At 37.3% G+C, this 9,217-nt stretch overlaps 1 pseudogene; it reads right to left on the bottom strand.

Annotated features, from left to right (window-relative positions):
* The window catches only part of LOC149774352 (uncharacterized), a 112,850-nt pseudogene extending 104,476 nt beyond the window's left edge, over positions 1–8,374 (bottom strand).
* Between the last annotated feature and the right edge of the window lie 843 nt (positions 8,375–9,217).

The following is a 9,217-nucleotide window of genomic DNA, read 5'->3' on the forward strand; positions in this document are numbered from 1 at the left end:
CTTTAATACCAATATTGCTACGTAACCAACAGTATATTATATCGTGGGAGACACTCATCTCGGTATTTTTGACGAAAATGTTTTTCAATAATGGATTCTCCAGTTTTCTATTGTGTAGTGACTGCAGTACTGATAGTGAATAACAGAAGATGATGCTGTTTAAAATACGTTTGCTTTCTATATGTTGCAGAGCAAGGTCTATTGCTCTGATTTCGGCTGAAAAAATTGATGCTCCAAGCGAACTTGCATTGTGTGATTTCCACAAAGGAAGGCTGCATCAGCATTTTCCTCATCCGTTGAGCCGTCGGTATAAATTCTTGTGTAGTTTTTATATTCGCTGAGGAGTTCTTGATAACATTTGTGGAAGACGGAAGGGTTTGTCTCAGATTCTTTTCCATCGTGTAGCATAAAAAGTACTTTTGGTTGTTTAAGTAGCCAGGGTGGTGTTTCGGAGATGGACATTTTCTGAATTTTAGAAAGATCATTTTTTATACTGTCAAGGCTGATTGATATTCTAATGCCAAAGGAAGGTATGGCGTTTGGTTTATTTTCGTATAAGGTTTTGTATTGGGTTGAAAAACAGCCAAAAAAAGCAGGACTCAGAGGGTTTGATTTTAATTTGAGAGCATACTGTGCGGAAAGCATTTCTATACGATGCGATAATGGTGGTTCGTTCGCTTCAACTAGCAGGCTTTCACACGGGGATGTTTTAAATGCTCCCAGAGCCAGTCCTATTCCCTGATTATGAAATGGATCAAGCATTTTAAGATAAGATTTTCTGGCTGAACCATATACAACGCAACTATAGTCCAGTTTGGAGCGAATAAACGTTCTGTATAAATTCAGGACGACTTTTCTCTCAGCACCCCAGTCAGCGTGCGCTACTACTTTAAATAGGTTAAGTGCTTTTAAGCATTTAGCTTTCAAGTTCTTTAGGTGTTGAATAAAGGTCAGTTTTCTGTCAAAGATTATACCTAAAAATCTGTTTCCTCAACAACTGAAATAGGTGTTCCGTCCAGCGTGAGGTTAGGTTCATCGTGATTTCTTCGTAACTGACAGAAATGCATGCATACCGTTTTTGATTTCGAGAATTTGAAACTGTTTGCATTGGCCCAATTTTGAATCTTGTTTATATTTTGCTGCAGTTGTCTTTGAATTGTATGCATGTCCTTTGATCGATAACATATTAGAAAATTATCAAAGTATAAACAGCAATCCACATCAGGAGCCAAACACTTGGTAATGCTATTAATTTTGATGTTAAAGAGCGTCACAGATAAAATACTGCCCTGGGGCACACCCATCTCTTGGTCGTGCAGATCTGAGAGGGTAGAGCCCACTCGTACTTTGAATTCTCTGTCTTAAAGAAAGTTGGATATGAAAGAGGGCAGACGGCCTTTTAGACCTAGATCGTGCAGGTAATTTAGTATCCCGTACTTGCATGTCGTGTCATCGGCCTTTTTTAAATCAATGAAAACCGCTTCTAAATGTTCTTTCTTAATAAATGCATCGCGAATAAATGTTTCCAGTCTAACCAGACTATAATTGGTGCTACGGCCATATCGAATGCCACTTTGGAAAGGAGATATTAAATTATTAGTTTCCAAGTACCAGCCAAGCCGAGAATTGATCATTCGTTCCATTCTTTCACACACACAACTGGTGAGTGCAATGGGTCAGTAGCTGTTGGGATCTTCGCTATCTTTACCGGGTTTGGAACTGGTATTACAGTTGCTTCTTTCCAGATTTTTGGTACATTACCAGTAATCCATAAATCATTGAACGGTTTCAAAAGAGATGTTAATGATGATTCTGGAAGGTGTTTCAAAAACTGGTAATGTATTTCGTCAGGCCCAGCGGATGTATAATGGGCCTTATCTAAAGCCTCCCTAAGTTCGATAGTGAGAACAGTTGATTACATCTTTCCGAGTTGTTGGATGTGAATTTTCTTTTAGAGTTTTAAGTTTACGAAAGGCTTCTGAATAATTAGATGATGATGAATTTTTTGGAGAAACTGTTAGTAAGAGCATTTGCAATGTCACGTTTTGAACTAAAGTTGTTATTGTTCTGTGGCAGATATCAGAGAATGTTTTGTTTTCTCTTTCCGTTCATATTTCTTTCATGATGCTCTTTTATTTTCTTTTATTGTGCGTGGGGGCTTTGGCCCGGACAATACGATATATATTTAAGTTTTCGGGCGTCGGATGATTATCAATTTTTTTTTAATGCTTCTCGGCGTAGTCTAATGGCTTCCTTACATTCCGTAGTGACCCAAAGTTTTGGGGTTCTTTTACAATTCGACGAGGACTTGGGAATGGATTCTTCTGCAATCTCTAATAAAAAAGATGTAAAATGTTGAATAGGGTCATTAACATTGAAAAATCAATCTGCATTCAGCCTAGTTTCACAGTGTGTTTCAAATTTAGTCCAGTCGGCCTTCTTTATATTCCATTGTGGAATTACGTCATCAATTGTAGAGTTAATATTTTTAAGGAATATTGGAAAGTGATCACTGCTGTGAAGGTCATCAGCGACCTTCCATTCGTAGTCCAAAAGCAGCGAAGGAGAACAAATTGTCAAATCGATGCACGTGTATGTACCCGTTCTTGGGTGTAAATATGTCGGTGTTTTCGTGTTATATAGACACAGATCGTGTCTAGAAATAAAGTCTTCAACTTTGTGATCTCTGTCACTTATATCATTTGATCCCCATAACATGTTATGGGCATTAAAGTCCCCGAGTAAAACAAATGGCGCGGGAAGCTGTTGAACAAGGTTGTCTAATTCGTTTGGTTCTAGGTTAGTGTTTGGTGGTAAGTAAATAGAGCAAAATGTAGTCACTCGATGAAGAGTGACGCTTACAGCAATGGCTTGTAAATTTGTGTTTAAATGGATGACGCTATGAGGGGCTCTGTTGTTCACAATAACAGAAACTCCTCCTGAGGCCCTATCAACATTTGGAGAGCAGGTGTTAAACAGGGAGTAGTTTTTAAATGTGATGTTGTCCTTATCTTTGAAGAATGTTTCTTGAAGGCATAGTACCGCAGGATCATGTTCGTTTAAAAGTAGGAGAATATCATTGTAATTTGCTTTAAGTCCTTGACAATTCCATTGTATGATAGTGTTTTTCATTATAAATTTAAATTAAAGATTGTGGAGCTAGGTTAGATCTTTCGCAGAGGGAATTTGTTTGGTTATTTCTCTGGAGGAAGTACGAGGAGGAATTTTTTGTTTGTAGGTCTGGAGCTCCCTTGGGCGCATGGAGCAGTTTCTTCTGCATCCATGCTCTCAATGTCTCCAAACCCTTTTGATCGAGTCATCAGACCGACCCCTTTTGTTGCTTGTTTCCATGAGATTTATTTTTGGTTTTTTTTGGTGATTTTCGATGGTTGGGTATTGTTGAAAGTAGTTTGTGTAGATGCCGTGTTTTTCTGTGCTTGGTAATAAGGGGTATTAGAGCTTGGTGTTGAATCGGGTAGATCTGTCTGTGTTTGAGCATTCTTCGTTGTTTTACAATTGCTCTTCACTACAGTAGAGAAGGAAAGGCCAGGATGGGCTGTTTTCGCCTGTACAAGTTTACTGGCTTCTGGCTGATGAGAATGGTCTCCGCATCGGCCACATATTTGGCTTTTTGAGCAGCGGTCTTCGTGATGCCCGTATTTTTGACACTTATAGCATAGAAGGGGGTTTGGAATGTATATCTCAACCTTCACTTGCAAGAAGCCAACTTTGACCACTTTGGGTACAGTTGGCCTGTTTAAGGTGAGTACAATGGTGTTGGTGTCCTGCAGATTATTATTACGTTTGATACGTATTCGACGGACTGCAGTGACACTTTCACTTTTCATTCCTTCAATGATATCTGCGTCGGTGACTCAAGCCAAGTCACGACAGCGAATCACGCCTTTGGACGTATTGAGAGTGGTGTGAGTGAATGATGTCACTGGGATATCAAAGAAAGTTTTCATTTTCTTGATATTGTCTGTCTGACCTCGTCGCTCACACTCTACAAGAAGGCAAACCGATTTCATCCTTTTTTACGCTATTTGGTGTACCAATCAACCCGGTTATAGTTTTCTCGATTACAAACGGAGAGAGTGAGGCAAGCGATTATGTGGCATCTTTAGATTGTATGACCATGAAGCGTGGAAATGACTCCACACTACATCAGAGTCAGTTAACGGCTTCGTACGCTTGTTTTGATTTTTTTTGTGGAAATATCCATCTTGGCTTGATTAAAATTCAGCACCCGTGCTCCCCGCCCACCATGGAGCCCAACAAGGGGACACTTTTCAAATGCCAGGGATACACAGATGCCATACTCAGTTTATAAAATTACCTTTGATTGACCCTGAAGTCGCCAGTTTCTAAGGTCGGTAAAATTACCTCCCCCCCCCCCCCCGATTGACCCGTTAAGCCACCGCCTTCTACAAAGTCTTCCAAGACTTGGGAAAGGGAAAGATAAAGGAATAGAATATAGGGGCAACGGTGGTATCAAGAGAGATACATGGAGAAAGATAAAGAAGGTGAGAGAATAAATAAAGACTTCCTAGGGCTAGACATGACCAGCCGATTTGTCGGAACCGGGCCCATCCCGACCACCCGTCTAAGAGAAGTAGAGGCCAATGTAGTGTATTGCATGGAAACCCTCTGCTCAACTACCAGGATCCTTTCCTCCCCCGACACGGGACGCAACCAACGGCAAACAGGTTGCCTCTACTTAGCTGCCTTTTACGACACGTAGCGAGGCAAGTCGGGCCAATTCTACAACCCCGGACCCGCAGGGGGTTGGTCATTAAGGAGTCATTAAGACCAATCAAAAGATCTTAACTCGTTCTTATTTTGCTGGAAATTATAAATTATGTTTCTAAGTATTGTTGAATCCGTTATACTTGCTAATTGGTAGGAAAACAAAATCAGAAGATACTTAATGTTCATCTGCAACCTATTCCTTCATTTGACGAACCATTTTGTGTCGCCCTTTTACCTAAGATCAAGTTAGGTAACCAATACTTATTTACGATTCTTTTGTGTGTCCGTAAGATTTCAATAAGTTATTCCTTGGATAAATGTTTTTTAATACATTGTGATCTTCATAGAAACAGACTAAAATATTGGGACTAAGACGTTCATTTATTCTTGTATCTTGTTTGAGAAATCAGATGAAGATCCTCTTCAGATTAGGTATAATTTTCCGTATAAAGTAAGAAAGAAAAAATGAATTAATCACAGCAATACTCCTGGGTGGAAAAGCATATACTCTTTTGTCATGAAAATATATTATGTGAGTATGCTGACACAGATAGCCACGTAAATTAATCATTTAATTTAGTAGTCCCGGTTCCGCAGACTAAAGATTTAAATGAAGATGTTAAATTCGACTGTAATGACACTGAAGTGACTAATCATTAATATTTGGAAATATTGGACAATCTGGACCAGATATTGTCGCGTTTGCTGCCATAAGAGATGAGCGAATTAAAACAACTATTAAGATAATATGATTACGTGTTTCTAGGAATTCCAGCACAAAAAGTAGAATCTGTTATGACGTAGAATAGTAGAGTCTAATCTAATGAAACAATATCATTACAGATTGAATCCTCTCAAACAGAACGCATTGAAGAAAGACGTTCTGTATTTGCTGGATAATTACTTCATCGAAGCAAGTAAATGTAACTGTAGTTCACCGTGTTTTCTAGTGCCGAAACAAGACCATACTTTCTGTACGTGTAATGATTAAACAAAGGTAAACTGTGTCACCAACACATATGTATTTCAAATACAACGAGTTGATGACTGCATTCACAGAATTGGAAATGCAAAGTATGTCACGACGTTTGAACTCTTCCTGGGATTCCGGCAAATCCCACTTACGGAAGAGCAAATTACATTGCAGCATTCGTGATTCCAGAACTTTACCAATATAAGGTTATGCCGTTAGGAATGAAAGGTTCCAATATCACTTTTTAACGTTTGATGAACATGATATCTCCGGTATACGAAATTTTGACTCGTATGTTGATGGTGCCATAAACCACAATGACATCTGGAAAGATCACTTGGAAACCATCTGGAAGTGTTTTGATTGCTTAGTGAGTTAAATTTTACAATTAAGTAAAGGAAAAGTGACTTTTGCCGCGCTTGTTTTATATTTTTAAGATTTGCTGTGATTTATGGTCAAGATAAACTTTTAGAAGTCTAGGGCGAGGCTGTCTCTAAATTGTCACTACCTATAAAAAAATTTGAGCTTCCTATTTCAATTATTTATACAAAAGTGTGTGTTAATACAGGTTATCGGCCGAAAATGGTGGAGGCAATTAATATCAAAAGGATACTTTGAAAGTTTAACATCGAATGGATGACTACATACTAGAGAGTGGAAATTGCATATCTAGGAGTCTATTTCAGTTGTATGCTTACCTTGTCTCGATACTATAAAACACAGATCAAATGTGAACATCTTCATTTTGATTGGATGCGGTACCTTACCACTGCATTCAATGAAATTCACAGACCCGATCGATCCGCCAAGATGTAGATAGATTAACATATCGGAACCCTGGATAGCGAAGATATTGAGTCGCTTGTATATGTGAATTATTGTGCGGAATCATTTATCCATGATATTACTCATGGTCTTGCAGTACTGTAGCATTCATTTTAAAGCACGGATTTACTGTAAACCATTCGAGGATATTTGATTAATAGCTCCATTTGATTTACCGTTAGTTCATTTAAAGGACTTTTGGTTATAAAGTATAGTGCTTCTTATGTAGTTTTGATACATCAGGACGTTACAGGTGTCATTCGGAATACGTTTTGGACATATTCAAATTAATCAGAACTATACGAATTTATAGAGCTTTAGGAGTTTTAGATTATCAACTATTAAAACCTTAATATACATTATGCTTTCTTGTTATGTAGTTTAACCACTTAGAGATCAGATCTTAACACCTTCTGAAACAATCAGGACATCCCAGTAACATCTTCCAGTTCGACAGTTTTGGACAGTCGTTTGTTACCCTGATCATAGTAGAGATATGACCAGTGAAAAGAGGATCACGGTGATCAAAATCTATTGATTTAACATTCCCAGTAGCATGACTGACCTTATCGAAAGACTGACAAATCTGTGTATCAGCGAAAGGAACGCTATCTTGATCGACATCATTCTCATTAACTCTGTTTGCCTTAGCACTGGTAACTGTACAAGCGAGATATACATCAAAGATTTCAATCTTATCAGGATCAGCTTTCTAATGCTTGTCATTTATAAGTATATTAACCTCACCCTTCTCGCCAACTTGGCTACTGCGTATTAACAAATCAATACATCCGATAGGAAAAAAATGAGTCACATATCCCACATTTTTATGTCCTCAAACTAAATCAGATGCCAGAATTGATACAGTGGAAGTGAACAATAACAGAGCTTTTCTCTTCTCATTGAAAAGGAATAATTTCACTAGAGAAAGACATTTCTAACAAAGGAAAAGTACCGTATAAGAAAACCTCTGCTAAGTTCAAGTGTCCCATAATATTTTAAAAGGTTTAAGTTTCGCAGAATTACCAATAAGTCGTATACAACCTTTCGGAATGAATGGTGCATAACTATCCATATTAATATCAGACTTGGGTTTATTTGACAAAACCAATGTGTTGCTTTTAATATAAAAGCGCGACGTTGACCTGTTTGAAACAAGAGCAGTTGTAATAGGTTTGACAATATTCTATTGCTTATATTTCATCCTCTAGCAATCGGAAATGATATGCCCTTTCATAGGAAGAGATAATGATTTTGTATCTGTCATGTAAGTGGTATGAGTTCTAAAATGTGTGACCAATTAAAATTTGGAAATACTCGTATGAGACTGAGCTGATTTATTCTAGTAAAGTACTGCTGATAGGAAGACCAACAGACAAATGAAACTTTGTGAGTCAAGGAATAAATTTCAGTTGTAAGCATTTGTTTCAAAGGTTTTGACCGTTTTGCTCATCAGTATAGGTCATGACATCATTATGGACGTAAGTATTGGGTTCATCAATTAAAACGAGCTGTCTGAGGTTATCGTAATGTTGTTCAATCTTCCCTGCTGAGCACCAGCTATTAAATAGTTGTCAGTTCAAGATAGGTTTGTCCAGTTTCAATTTTATAATTCACAAACCTTTCTCGATATGCCTCTGGTACCAATTCAAAACCCTTCAACATACAATCCTTAACCACATCATAATCAACATACTCTGTCAATATTTGTATTCGCCACTCCTTTTCTTCTTCCTGCGTTTGCAGTTCCATCATTTCTTTCTGAAACTGCACTTTGTTAATTCCAGTTCCATCTGGGTTTTCGTTAGCCGTAATTCCTTTCATTTCCAAGCAAATACAGAGGATGGTAACTAATCAAAACAAATACACTATCATTCAAACTTTTTCACATCAAATAAAGAAACAAAATAATTTGTTTTATTTGTTGCTATTGAGTAAAAATACTCCCCATATATCAAGCTCAAGCAACTAATCCTTTTACATAGACGAAAACCCATTTTCTGGGGGATTTAAAATAAAGTTCACGACTTTAGATGACGTTTTGAATGCTTATGCGTTTCACTAAAGATTTCTTATTTGTGTGAGATAAAATTCTTTTCCCGAGAAAAAGACATTTCTAGACTATGCAATTTCTATTTTTCAGAGATAATTTTTAAGATTGTTTACAACTTTTAACAAAATTCAGATCCCATACGAACCTCCAACTCCTCTTATTACTCTGTAGTCTTAAACTATACAACAGAAAGTAGAGAACCTACACATTTTGTTAAACGTGAAAACCATTTAATTTCCTTAGAAGCCAAGTGAATATTTAACAGGAACTTAGAGTATAGTGAATTATATATAAAGACACAGAAATTATAAACTTGAAAACGTTTTGGTTAATATTGGTAATGATGGATCTATTGTAACATTAAAACCTCAATAGCATTGTTTGAAAGTTTGCCGTAGGGGATAGTATAAACAGAGACCAATATTGCGTGGTAATATATGGTGAAAATATTTTCTTATTAGTTTGCATATTCGTATCAGTTGATGAGGAAGGTTGGCACCACTTTGATTGATTTCTTTCACATAAGTTGCTTTCTTCATCCTGTATCATTATATATTTATGTCGGCTCTGTTAAATACCCGTGAGCAATGTAGGCAAATGTACCATAATGATGA

Source organism: Sinohyriopsis cumingii, unplaced genomic scaffold (assembly GCF_028554795.1).
Source record: "Sinohyriopsis cumingii isolate HCF-2022 unplaced genomic scaffold, ASM2855479v2 utg000348l, whole genome shotgun sequence".
Taxonomy (NCBI): Eukaryota; Metazoa; Mollusca; class Bivalvia; order Unionida; family Unionidae; genus Sinohyriopsis; species Sinohyriopsis cumingii.